Source organism: Papaver somniferum, chromosome 4, assembly GCF_003573695.1.
Source record: "Papaver somniferum cultivar HN1 chromosome 4, ASM357369v1, whole genome shotgun sequence".
Lineage (NCBI taxonomy): Eukaryota > Viridiplantae > Streptophyta > Magnoliopsida > Ranunculales > Papaveraceae > Papaver > Papaver somniferum.
The window spans coordinates 152922431-152935720 of record NC_039361.1 but is presented as its reverse complement, the minus strand read 5'-3'; positions in this window follow the sequence as shown (position 1 = coordinate 152935720).

Here is a 13290-nt window from a genome sequence, read left to right as displayed (position 1 = left end):
CCGATAGGGTAACGAGCTTCATAGGAAAGTCGTTCGAAAAATATTGATTACTATTTTAAGCATACTTTGAAGTTCATGATGGTTTCTGTAAGTTGAATGCGCCGCCTTGTAATGCCGGTGAGGCCTTGGGAATCAAAGCTCCACAAAGCTTCCCTCGTCTCTATTTAGCTTACTTTAACTCAGATTGATTCCAGAGAGGGTTGCTCAAATTGTAACGAATTCCCTTTCGAAATAATACAAGCTGGTCTAGAAAAAATCTAAGTGGAGCCATCATGCTTTTTGTTTGCTGTAAATATTTTGGTTTGCTTTGGTGGAGTCATCCTGCTGTGTGTTTGCTTAGAACCTCCCTTCCTTTTAGGATTTTTCTTTTTTAAATTTTCTTTTTTTTTTTAGTGTATGCCCGAGGTTATTAGAGAGCGGGCTTGGAAAAGAGACAATCTAGGTCGATTGATTAGTGAAAAACCTAGTAGTTCTTCTTGTGAAGGCGGGGAGTTCGAAGATTCTTCTTTTGAGAGACCTGTCTTTGGAAAATTCATCTTTGAAAACTTTACAATTAGTGAAGAAAGTACTCCTAGTCCTTTGGTAGTGCCAGAAATGGCAACTTTGAAAGATTTGTTGAACCCAACTAGGACTTCTCGTCCGTCATGTATCAAGTTAGCTGAAACTGAGGCAAATTATGAACTGAAACCTGGGACTTTACAGATGCTCCCAAACTTTTTAGGGAGAACCCCTATATTCATGTTAGGGAATTCGAGGAAATTTGTAGTACTATAAAAATTAAAAACCTAGATGATAATGCTTTGAAACTTAGGTTATTCCCCTTTTCCTTAAAAGATAAAGTCAAATCTTGGATGTATAGTTTGTCTTCTGAGTCAATTCAAACCTATGACCAACTTACATCTGCTTTTATACAGAAGTTTTTCCCAAGGCACAAAACATCGTCTATTATGACACAAATCTATACTTTTGCTCAACAAGAGGGAGAATCTTTATATAGGTATTTAGAAAGGTTCAATTACTTAGTATCTCAATGTCCTCATCATGGTTTAGAGAAGGTTAGGCTAGTTCAGATCCTCTACGAGGGTTTAGATTATTCAACAACAACCATGGTTGAGTCTTTATGCACTGGTGGGTTTGGGAATAAAACTGTTGATGAGGTGATGAAATTTTTGAATGAAATCGCCGATAAGACCCAACAATGGGAAAATAGTAGGGAACCCCAGAAAACAATTCTTCTAAGTAGAGGAAATGTCAATAGGGTAGAAGGATCTTATGAGTCGGATGCTAAAATAGCATCTATAGCTAAAAGGTTAGAAGCCTTGGAATTAGGTCATTCTAGTGGTAGTAGTGGTAGAATGGAGCCTTTTTGGGAAGGCCAGATTGTTGAAGAGCAAGCCAATGCTCTTTATAATAACACTAAATTTGAAAACCGACATAAGTTTGACCCATATTCAGAAACCTATAACCCTGGTTGGAGAAACCACCCAAACCTTTCTTGGTCCAAGGGCCATAATCAAGGTCAGTCTAGTAACTCCCAGGTTCCCCCAGGTTTTGGATATAGTAAGAATCCTTCAGGACTAGCACAAACTCAGAACCCTTCAGATAAAAAGATCACGAGTTTAGAAGAAACTCTCGCCTCGTTTATTAAAAGCTCTGAAAAGATCAACCATATGATTGCGCAAGGGATAGAAGAAAGTAAAAATATAGGTTATGCTAACTCCCAGTCCATTTTCGAGTTAAAAAACCAGGTTAGTCAGATAAATGAGACTTTGAGAGAAAAAGGGAATTTTCCTAGTCAGACACAACCCAATCCTAGAGGAGTTCATGAAGTAGGTGGAAGACCATCAGAACATGTGAATGCTATTAAAACCCTTAGGAATGGTAGAGTGGTAGACAACAAGGTAACCATGCCTGATAGTGAACATGTTGTAGTTCACCCTTCTGAATCAGAAACTGAAGAGACTGATAGAGTCTCTAAAGAGTCAAATGAGGTTCCCGAGATGTACAGCTTTGTTCACATATCCCCATTACCACAGGTGCTAGTTCCAACTAAGTGGGAGTCCACTTTCAATGATATATTGGAGGTTTTTAAGCAGGTTACTATCAACCTTCCATTATTAGATGTAATTAAGCAGATTCCCGCTTATGCCAAGTTCCTTAAGGATATGTGTACGATAAAGCTTAGTGTCCAGAAGAAAGCCTTTCTAGCTATTCACGTGAGTTCTATTATTCATAATACCACTACTCCTGAGTATAAAGACCCAGAGTCCCCTACCATTTCTTGCACAATAGGTAAATACCGTGTTGAGAAAGCTCTTCTTGACTTAGGATCCAGTGTGAACTTACTCCCATACCATGTGTACCTTAATCTAGGACATGGTAAGATGAAACCTACACAGATAACACTCCAGTTAGCTGATAGGTCTGTTAAAATTTCTCGTAGTGTGACGAGGATGTTCTTATTGAGGTCGAAAAGTTTATATATCAGGTGGATTTTGTTATCCTAGATACCCAACCTGTCCCTGACCCAGAGAACCAAATACCAGTGATTTTAGGTCGCCCGTTTTTATCTACATCCAACGCGATCATCAACTGTCGAAATGGTATTATGAATTTGTCTTTTGGTAATATGACTATTGAGTTGAACATTTTTAATATTAGTAAGATACCCTCTGAACTAGATGACTCGAACATAGAAGAGGTGAACATGATATGAACATTAGTCGAGGAGTCATTACCAAACACTTTGTTAGAAGATCCATTAGAGAAATTCCTATCTCACTTTGGGATTAATTTTGATGATGATAATGTGATTAATGAGGTGAATGCTTTGTTAGATTCAACCCCTTTGGTGGACACTAATAATGGATGAAAACCTAAGTTCGAACCACTACCAGTTTCTAAGTCTACCCTAGTTCCTTCGTTAGAAGAGCCTCCTAAGTTGGACCTTAAACAACTACCAGATACCTTGAAGTATATGTTTTTAGGCCCATCTGAAACTTTACCCGTAATTGTAGCATCCGACTTGGATAGTGATCAGGAAAGTAGGCTAGTAACCATCCTTCAACAACAAGGAAGCTTTAGGGTGGACCATAGCAGACATTAAGGGTATAAGTCCTACTTTTTATATGCATCAGATCTATTTAGAGAGTGACACCAAACCTTCTAGGGAGATGCAACGTAGACTAAACCCGAATATGAAAGAAGTAGTTCGAACCGAGGTTCTTAAATTGTTAGATCCAGGCATTATCTACCCCATTTCAAACAGTAAGTGGGTCAGCTCCGTTCAGGTTGTTCGAAAAAAATCCGATATTAGTGTAGTCCAGAATGATAACAATGAGTTAATTCCAACCCGAGTGACCATGGGTTGGCGTGTTTGTATTGACTATATGAAGTTGAACTAGGTCACTTGGAAGGACCACTTTCCTCTTCCCTTCATCGACCAGATGCTAGAGAAATTAGATGGACATAGTCATTACTGCTTCTTAGATGGATACTCAGGATATAATCAGATCATTATTGCCCTAGAAGACCAAGAAAAAACTAGTTTTACATGTCCCTTTGGTACCTTTGCATATAAACACATGCCTTTCGGGCTATGTAACGCCCTTGCGACTTTTCAGCGTTGCATGATGAGCATATTTTCAGATATGGTAGAAAAGTTTTTAGAGGTCTTTATGGATGATTTTTCGGTGTTTGGTTCGTCTTTCGATGAATGCTTGCATCATTTCTCACTAGTGTTGACTAGGTGTAAGGAAAAGAATCTAGTGCTTAATTAGGAGAAATGCCATTTCATGGTTCGCTCAGGAATTGTTCTAGGACATATCGTATCTTCTAAGGGTATAGAGGTAGATAAAGACAAATCTGACCTTATCAAGACTTTACAGGTCCCAAAAACCGTAAGAGATATTAGGTCATTCTTAGGGAATGCAGGTTTTACCGTCGATTCATTAAGGATTTTAGCTTGATTTCTAGACCTCTTTGCAATTTTCTTGCAAAAGATGTTAAGTTTGTCTTTGATGATGCTTGTTTAGAGGCTTTTGAGAAGCTTAAGACTTTACTCACTACCGCCCCCATAGTCCAGGCACCTAACTGGAACCTATCCTTTGAGATCATGTGTGATGCTTCAGACTATGCTATTGGTGTTGTGTTAGGTCAGCGAGAAAACAAATTACTTCATGTGATTTATTATGCTAGCAAAATTTTGAATGATGCCCAGTTGAACTATACCACTACAGAGAAGGAACTATTAGCCATTGTGTTTGCCTTAGACAAGTTTAGACCCTATCTATTAGGTTCTAAGGTCGTAATATATACTGATCATGCTGCTTTGAAATATCTTCTGTCTAAGAAGGATATGAAACCTAGATTGATTAGGTGGATCCTTTTGTTGCAAGAGTTTTCTCCAGACACTAGAGACAAAAAGGTTGCCAAAAATGTAGTAGCAGACCACTTGTCTAAGCTAGTTGTTGATTCCCCTGATGATTCCCTTCCTATAAGGGATAGCTTTCCTGATGAACAACTGTTCTTTGTTACCCAATTACCTTGGTAGCCGAATATAATGAAATATATTGTTACTGGTCGAATACCCCAACATTGGGGTAAAAAAGATCGTTCTAGGTTTTTAGCCGAGGTTGAGCACTTCTTTTGGGATGATCCTTATTTGTTTAAGTATTGTCCAGACCAGATTATTAGGATATGTATACCTGAGAGTGACCAGTCCAGTATTATTTCCTTTTTTCATGATCATGCTTGTGGGGGTCACTTTAGTGCTAAGAAGACTGCTGCTAAGATATTGCAGTGTGAATTCTATTGGCCTTCGTTGTTTAAAGACTCCCACAGTTACTGTGTTACTTGTGAACGTTGCCAGAAATTATGAACCATTTCCCGTAGGAACATGATTCCCTTGAACCCTATTTTAGTTGTTAAGGTATTTGATGTGTGGGGTATTGACTTTATGGGTCCGTTTCCTAATTCTTTTGGTAACTTATAAATCCTTGTTGCTGTAGACTATGTATCTAAGTGGATTGAGGTGGTTGCGTGTAAAACCAATGACCATAGGGTTGTGTTTGAGTTCTTGAAAGATAATATACTTACACGTTTTGGTACACCACGAGTTATAATTAGTGATGGAGGGTCTCACTTTTGTAATGGACCTTTTAGGCTTTTGATGAAGAATATATGGTATTACACATAAGGTATCTACCCTGTATCATCCACAGACTAGTGGTCAAGTAGAGGTTTCCAATAGGGAGATAAAACCTATATTAGAGAAAAGAGTTAATCCTAATCGGAAAGATTGGTCGTCTAGGCTTACTGATGCCTTATGGGCTTACCGTACTGCGTTTAAGACCCCCATTGGAATGTCACCTTATCGACTTGTATATGGCAAGGCATGTTACTTACCTGTTGAGTTAGAACATAAAACATATTGGTCTGTTAAGAAGCTAAACTTTTCACTTGACAAGGCAGGATCCCATAGGAAACTCCAGCTCAATGAGTTGGAAGAGATTCGTAGAGATGCATACGATAGTGCTAAGGAGTATAAGAACAAAATGAAACTTGTGCATGATAGAAATATTTTAAGAAAGTCATTTTCTCCAGGTCAAAAATTTCTTCTATATGATACTCGTTTGCATCTATTCCCCGAGAAGTTACGCTCTCGGTGGACCGGTCCTTTTATGGTTCGTATTATTTTTCCTCATGGAGCTGTTGAGATCGAGACACCGGATGGTAGTAGTTCTTTAAAGGTTAACGTTCAGAGATTGAAACCCTTTTTAGAGACCTTTCCTACAGGTGATATTGAGGAGGTCCCTCTAGAGGACCCTGATTACCCTTGATTGACCATCGAGGCGATTGTATGTTGTATATTAGCTTTTGATTTCTCTCTTCACCCAGGTACTATCTTTACAGCTTATCTCTTTACTGATTCCTCATGTTACTTTAACTTTTGGTATTGCGCTTTCATTAGAAACATTGAGGACAATGTTAGATTTAAGTTTGGGGGTGGGGAAGAAACTTTTTGTTAGCTTTTAGTTGCAATAAATAAACTCCAGAGCCTAGAATTTATGTTTATTAAGGATGGCACTAACCAATCTAAGTGGATGTAAGCATCTTGGTTGTAGGAGTTGAGGAACCAATATGATTAGATGGAAAAATCTAAAGAGTCTATTCATAAAAGCACAGAGCTCAGGTATTAAAAAAAAACACCATATCTCGTTGAATCCTTTTCACTTCTGCTTTTATTTTCTTTTTTAAATATGTTTCTAAGTGATTTGGTGGGGCACATGATTCAAGTTGTTACCATTGCTAGGGTGAAATAGAGTGATTGAGATACAAAAAACAATAAATTGAGACCAGACCATCAGACCAACCGGAATAAATTCAATAAAGTCGACCACCGGTGCCCTTGTATATGCCAGTTGTGTTGACCTAGAGTTAGGATTATCACCCGCTGGTCCCCTTGTATATGCCAGCTGTGTTGATATTAGTCATACCGGTATCTCAGTCCATTAGGATAGGTTCATCCTAGTAGTGGCCTTCAGACAGATATGGGAAACACCGTTCACCTTAGTCAACATCAAAACCATCTACGTTTTTCTCTACATCCATCTTCTTAATCTTTCCATGTGATTGGTTGACTCCGGTTATGATGTTCAGAAACTATCTGAGTAGAGCTTTGTCACTTATATATAAATTTTAGTATGCTTGAGTGCAAACTTGTGTACAACAATTGGAATTTTGCATAAGGGTACTTCCTCCTATAGTCAATGAGTGTATGCCAACCAAGGAGATTATTTAGTGCCTTCCAAGGTTCTTCGTAGATAGCTAGGATTCGGAGTAAAGGTTTTGTGGGTACACCTCTGGTAAACCCTCCGGAGACTATATCTCGGTCACTAGGGCCACCTAGAGTGAGTTAGGATAGTTTTGCTCCAGAACTAGCAAATAATAAGTTTTGGGGTATTTGATAGACACATTTTTGTGTCTGAATTGTCCTCAGCGTCTGTATTGTTAGTGCTCGATTTTTGTACTAATTTTGATGTTTTGTGTGCTTGTAGGTGTTTTTAGAGAAATACACTTGTGTGGAAAAGTTGCTCGAAAAGTGCTATTTGGACCCCCGGAGAAAAGTACTAAATGCGCCCTCATTCTGGATAAGGGGCACCTCAGTTGCGCTCTTGCTATTTACACCCCCGGTTTGGTTAGGGGGACACCATCTTCATCGTTTCAAAATTTTCGGTTTTGGCGGGAATTGGCTGAAGTCACTGGAAGATTTTCTGTTTGGGAATTAGTGATGTTTTAGAGAGACTCAACGACTAAAACTCTTTGGGATGATTATCAGGCTTGGTAAAGGCCTTTGTTTCGATTGAAATTGGCTGGAGAAACCGAGAGAAGAAATCAGGGCAACACGTTCGTGGGAGAGTTTTTCACGGGATTTGCTATGAAGTTCGTGTGCTGCTGGGACTCTAATTTGTGTATTGCACATGTATGGAGAATTCTGAGTTGAAATATACGCGTGAAGGACGTAAAGAAGGATATAAAACCATAAATTTGGAAATAATATATTCCCGAGTAATGGATTTGGTGTGAGAGAATTTGGAGACATTACTGCAAGATATTTTGGTCCTGTTGAGTATATATAGGGTGCTTGGGACTTAGAGAAGGACTACAGAGAGTTTGGGAGAGTTTAAAACACCACAGTTGATAGGTGTCATAAACACCTTCATTTATATATATAGTTAATGCTTTCTTTGCTATATTTTGTTGTGAATTATGTATTATTACGTTTTTTTTTGAGTTTTATAGGTGTTTCGGAGTCGTTGGATCAAAAGAGGAAGAAATTGATCAATAAAGGCATAATTGTCATTCCAGCACAGGTGATATTGGGACCCAGCAATAGCTAAGGGACTGTCACTTGGTAGCCCTTAACTGAAGCGTGGGTGGCAATAGCTTCTCCCAAAGTTATACCTTATCTCAACTTGGGTCGAGCTGAAGAAGAACACATTTTCCTTTCCTCATTCTACAGCCGCTGAAGATGTTCATGGAGGTGATTTTGATGGGAAATTTGGTTGGAAGATAAGGAGTTGAATTAGCAACGGAAGAGATTGATCGATGAGTTTGGTGGATCTTAGATAGGTGGTAATTCAAGGGTATAAGTGTGGGTTTGAATCTGTTAAGGATTTGTCATTACTACTGCTACAGATCGAGAATGAAATGGGGAAGAAAATGGAAAGAGTTAGGGTTTGTGGTGAATGTTTTTTGCTGATTTCGATTGAAATTAAGGAGATGAAAATTGAAGTGATGATATTGATTGTGTTCATTGAGAGATGGGTTCGATCTGCAAGAATGAATCCGACAGTTTCTGGCAGTGTAATGAAGCTATTTCTGTTAACAAATTTGAGATTGAATCTGAGATAGATGATGAGTATATTTACTGGATTGGGTCGAGAAGAATCAGAAGTTGCTGCTGCTAATGAATCTGAGATGGAAATGGGTTTGGGGTTGAAGTTGCAGGAGTTAATTCAAGAGTTTAGGTGGAGATGGCTTTTGGCTAGGGATTGAACTGAAACAAGAGAGAATGAGCTGATGCTGGTGATTAATTGCAGTTTAGTACAGGGAATGGTTGGCCTTGAGGTGTGCTGGTAGATTGTGAACAAGATTGTTGTCATGAGATGCAGGCTGAGTAACTGGTGCATAAAGAAGAAGCAACTGAGATTGGTGATAAGGAAATGGCTAAGCAATGCTACTGAGATGCAGTAAGTTGGAGGAATGGGTTGTTGCGGAATTGAGAAAATGCAAGGAACTGGAGATGAAAGTTATGAACTACAAGATAATGATGCTGCTGTGTGTGTGGAGATGAAATGGGAGAATACCAGAAGGATAAGAAGAACTGGTGGTGTTGGCTTTTGTCTGAGTATTTCATAAGAAGAATAAGAAGATGAGTTGATTGCAGTCAACCCGAGCTGAAATAGGACCAAGAATAGAAGTCAGTACGAAACTGCTGTGGATAATGAGCTGAAATGGTATGGGTCAAGGATGTATGCAGTGGTTGATTGAACTGTAGATGGGATGAATCTCTATGCAAGTTGAGAAGATTGCAGGTGAGAGTTGGAGTTATGTCTGATGTTGATTTTCATGGGAGGTTGGAACTGGTGGAAAATCGAGGAGTTAGCTGTTGCCGTATTGTTGGCGGATGACTGGCGAAGACTTGGTGTTTTACAGGAGTAAGATTAAGGGTTTGGAATGGAATTACAGGTGCAGTTGCAATTGGTTTGATTACAGGGGTTGTGCTGAAGTGATAGATGCGAGTGAATTGGCGAGCTAAGGGAATGAGTGATGGTGCAGCACTGGTTAGGCTTTGCAAGTGGCTTAGGCCTTGGCCTGACTCATATGACATCACTCAGTGACTCGATGAGTTAACTCAGTTGACTCCAAGTTTTATCGGTGGCTATTGACTTTGCCGGTTACCTGCGACGATTTCTGGTGGATTCCCAGCTACTTTTGGGCACCTCCGACCAACTTTCGGCGACGAATTACTTATTTCTCACTTGTGGGCTTGGTGGACCGATGAGACCAAGGCTTTGGGATAGAAAGAAGAATGAGGAGTGACCTAATTTGGAGTATCCTTTATGGAAATTGAGAAACATATAAAAGAGAGGAATTTTATCTCTTCTAAGAATCTTTTCTTCTACTTTTGTTCTAGGGTTTAGACATGACATCTTTTCTCTTTCTTCTTATTATGAACTCCATGAACATGAGCTAGATATTTTATTATTGGTTAAAGATGTAGTCGGATTTTGCAATCATGTTATTTGATTTATGAATTAGTTTTCTCTCAAAATCATCGTTCACTTTCTACGGTTTATAATAATTGCATGATTGACTTATTGCAATATGATTGAATGTTTGTTTGGTTGAGTCTAGAATTGATTGAACATACATCCATATCTATAGTTAATTTAGGGTTCATCATCGAGCGATAACCTTGAATATGAGTAGCATGATATGATTACGGTTTGTAGTGATACATCCTTGTAGTCATATGTAGAGTTTGACCTTTGTCCGAATTGTTATGTGCAATGTATGACAATTGCATTGATTAGCCTATTTCTGAAACTTAATGCTCCTAGGAATTGAACTTAATTAGCGCAAGGCGTTAGGTTATTCTTTAGGTAGAATTCACATACGCAACTCTAATGTGTGTGTTGATGAACTTAGGAAATTTACGGAGTATTCTTGCAATAAGGTATTCTAGGGCTTTTGATGATAGCAAGATTAAATACGAATTATGTTCATACATTGAAAAACTTGTTTACAATTGAAGATGAAATCTTTACCCAATATTTCACATCCTTGATTTGCGTGTTTACTTTCTTTGTTTGCTTTTATTTTACTTTTAGTTTATAAAAATCAGAAAACCCCCCATTGTTTTATATAGGAAACCGAAACAACTTGTAAACCTAGTTCTCTCTGTGGGAACGATCCTTTCTTTCCCTTGATATATTTTATATTTTGAGTAGTGAGATAGTAATTTATTTTTAACGCATACGACAGCGATCAACAGTGCAAAGAAAAATCAAGTTGCAGAGAACTGCCATTGCTGTTGCTGAAGAAGGAACGAAGAACATAAGACGCCTTCGAGCAGTCGTTCATGCTACAGTGACAACGACTTCATAAGTAGAGTCGTAGATACAGTGACAATTCATTTATATCGTTCTCTGTAACAGTGTTCTGCAACAATTAAAAAAGTTGCAAACACCCGATTTTCATCATTTTCTCTCCATTTCATCTTTGTAAACAATATTTGAAGCAATGAACAAATATTTTGAGCGTGTTTACACAATGATGATCTAAACCCATCCCCTGGGGAGAAGGAGGAAGTTATTTCACCAATGAAAAATGGTAATCTCTATTTTATTTGATTTATGCCATTATTATATGATTATTTGCCTTGATAAATAAATTGATAAAATGGTTTTTGTTAAGCAATTGTTTTTTCAATTGATGGAGCATGCTTAGCCTAGGTTTTGATGTCCCATACTTTCGATCTACAATTGTTATTTCTAAAAAACCAACTTTTGCAATATTTAGAATCAATTTGAACGCATGATTCACATGATTATAATTAGAGAATTTAAATCACTCTAATATTGGTAAATAGTGGAATCCATAGCCCCAGTCTCCTCCATAACTTTCACAACATTTTTATATTTGTGTTTGCTATATTTTTAATTTTAAAATTAAGTCTAAAATCTATTGCTTTCACAAGTCATGAACGAACAATTACTACAACATCATTGAGAACACATAAAGTAGATAGACTTTTGAGTGATAGATAAGTTCAAGTCTACACATACCTTTTAGTTGACGAAGTTCCAACAGTTCCTTGAGTAGTTCTTCGTCTTTTTATGATGATCGCTATGGAGTCTTGAGCTCAACTACGCTTTCTATCATAGTCCGAGACTTAGCTATAAGTAGACTAGAAATCAAGACTTTTAATTTTGATCAAACATGTTTGAGATAACAATGCATGCGAGTTCGACCGAGCAGTGCTCTAACACTATCCTTAGCACGAGCAGAATCAAGATCAACGGTGTTGAACTAAGTTATCTTGTATCAACTTTGCAATCCTCGATAGCCTGCTTTCGGTTGTTATTACTATTATTGGTTGTTAGAAAAATGCTTAGTTGAAACCACAAGTTTTGTTATCTCAAGATTGTTGTCAATATTAGTTGATCAAAACTATATCTTGGTTTCCAGTCTACTAAATCAAGTCTTGGACTAGGTTAGAGTTTGGTAATTGAGTATCAAACATCACCTTCGAAGACTGGAGATCGATGAAGACATATGGAAAACTTCTTTTATCAGGTATGTGAAGGATGGACCTTTTTATTTACTCACGATCTTATCATTCTATTTGTTGAGACTATTAGTGAGACTTCTAGTAGATTTATAAAAAAGAAGTTTCGATTCAAGCTTGCCTTGTTAAAAATCTCGAAAATATGGTTCGAACATAGATATTCAAACACCCTTAACAATATTAATCCAAAAATTTTTGTTCGAGAATTAATTTGTGGATCAATAGAAAATCGCCTATACAAGTGATTTTATCATTTGAGAATATTTCAAACATCATAAGAGAGAAATTCATGAACTTCTGTTAGAGCACTGCTCGGTTGAACCCACCAAGCGTTGGTATGTCAAGTTTGGTTGTCATATTTTAGTGAATCAAATCTCATTTAAAGAGTCGCTTGATTATATACTAGAGTCAACTTCGTATAGGTTAGCTTGAAAGTATTAGGATTTGAGACTTACAAGTATTACTGAAGACTCGAAGACGTGAAGAAGTATGGAGATACAACGACAACAATCATCCTTCATATCGAGGTTAGTAATATTTGACTTGAACTGTTTCATTCCCTAACATATCTTTCAAGTCGTGAATATTGAAAACAAAACTGCGAAGCTGTGTACGAACTCTTGATAGACATAGTATTAAGGAATACGATATGAGGTTTATTGCTTAACCATTAAACTTTGTATATAAGACATCGAAATAATTGTTTAAATGCTATTGTGATTATGTATGGGTGTGAGTGAATATTTCATCCTAGGAAACAATGTTTACATTCGTTTAAAGGAAGTAAGTTCACAAACTTGTTTGTGGATCGAAAGGGAAATCGTTAGGCTTATTGGTAATGCTATTCATATTGCAAATATATTGTGAACTACCAATATGCATGATGTGTATAACCCATCATAAACTTGTTTATGTGGTTGGTAAAACTATTCAAGGATTCCTGTCTTAAGTTATTGGTATAACTTTTATTAGTAAAACCGATTTTAAGAAATCACTCAAGATGGTATGATCGATGCCTTGCAAAATAGTAAGTTTTATTAGTGAAAGGGGAACCGATCCTAATAAGAGGTGCAATAGATTTTGTAAGAGGGGAATCGATCCCTGTAAGAGGTACCACGCGTAACTAGTGTGAGGGGAACCGATCCTATGAACATGTGCAACAAGTTCTTAGTAGTGAGGGGAACTGATCCTATGCACATGTGCACCAAATTACGGGTAGTTACCATATTATGTGGGGAATCGATCCTAGTACCTAGTCAACTGAGTTTTGGTAACTAGTGTGACTATGTAAAGTACTCACAGGAGGTATAACCGAAACTTTTTTTGGTAGAACCGTGATACCCATGATTAGTGATTTGATAGGATGATCAATCACATGGTTCTTAGAAATCGAATTTTCGTTTCTAAGATTGTAAGTATGAAAGAGGACTTAC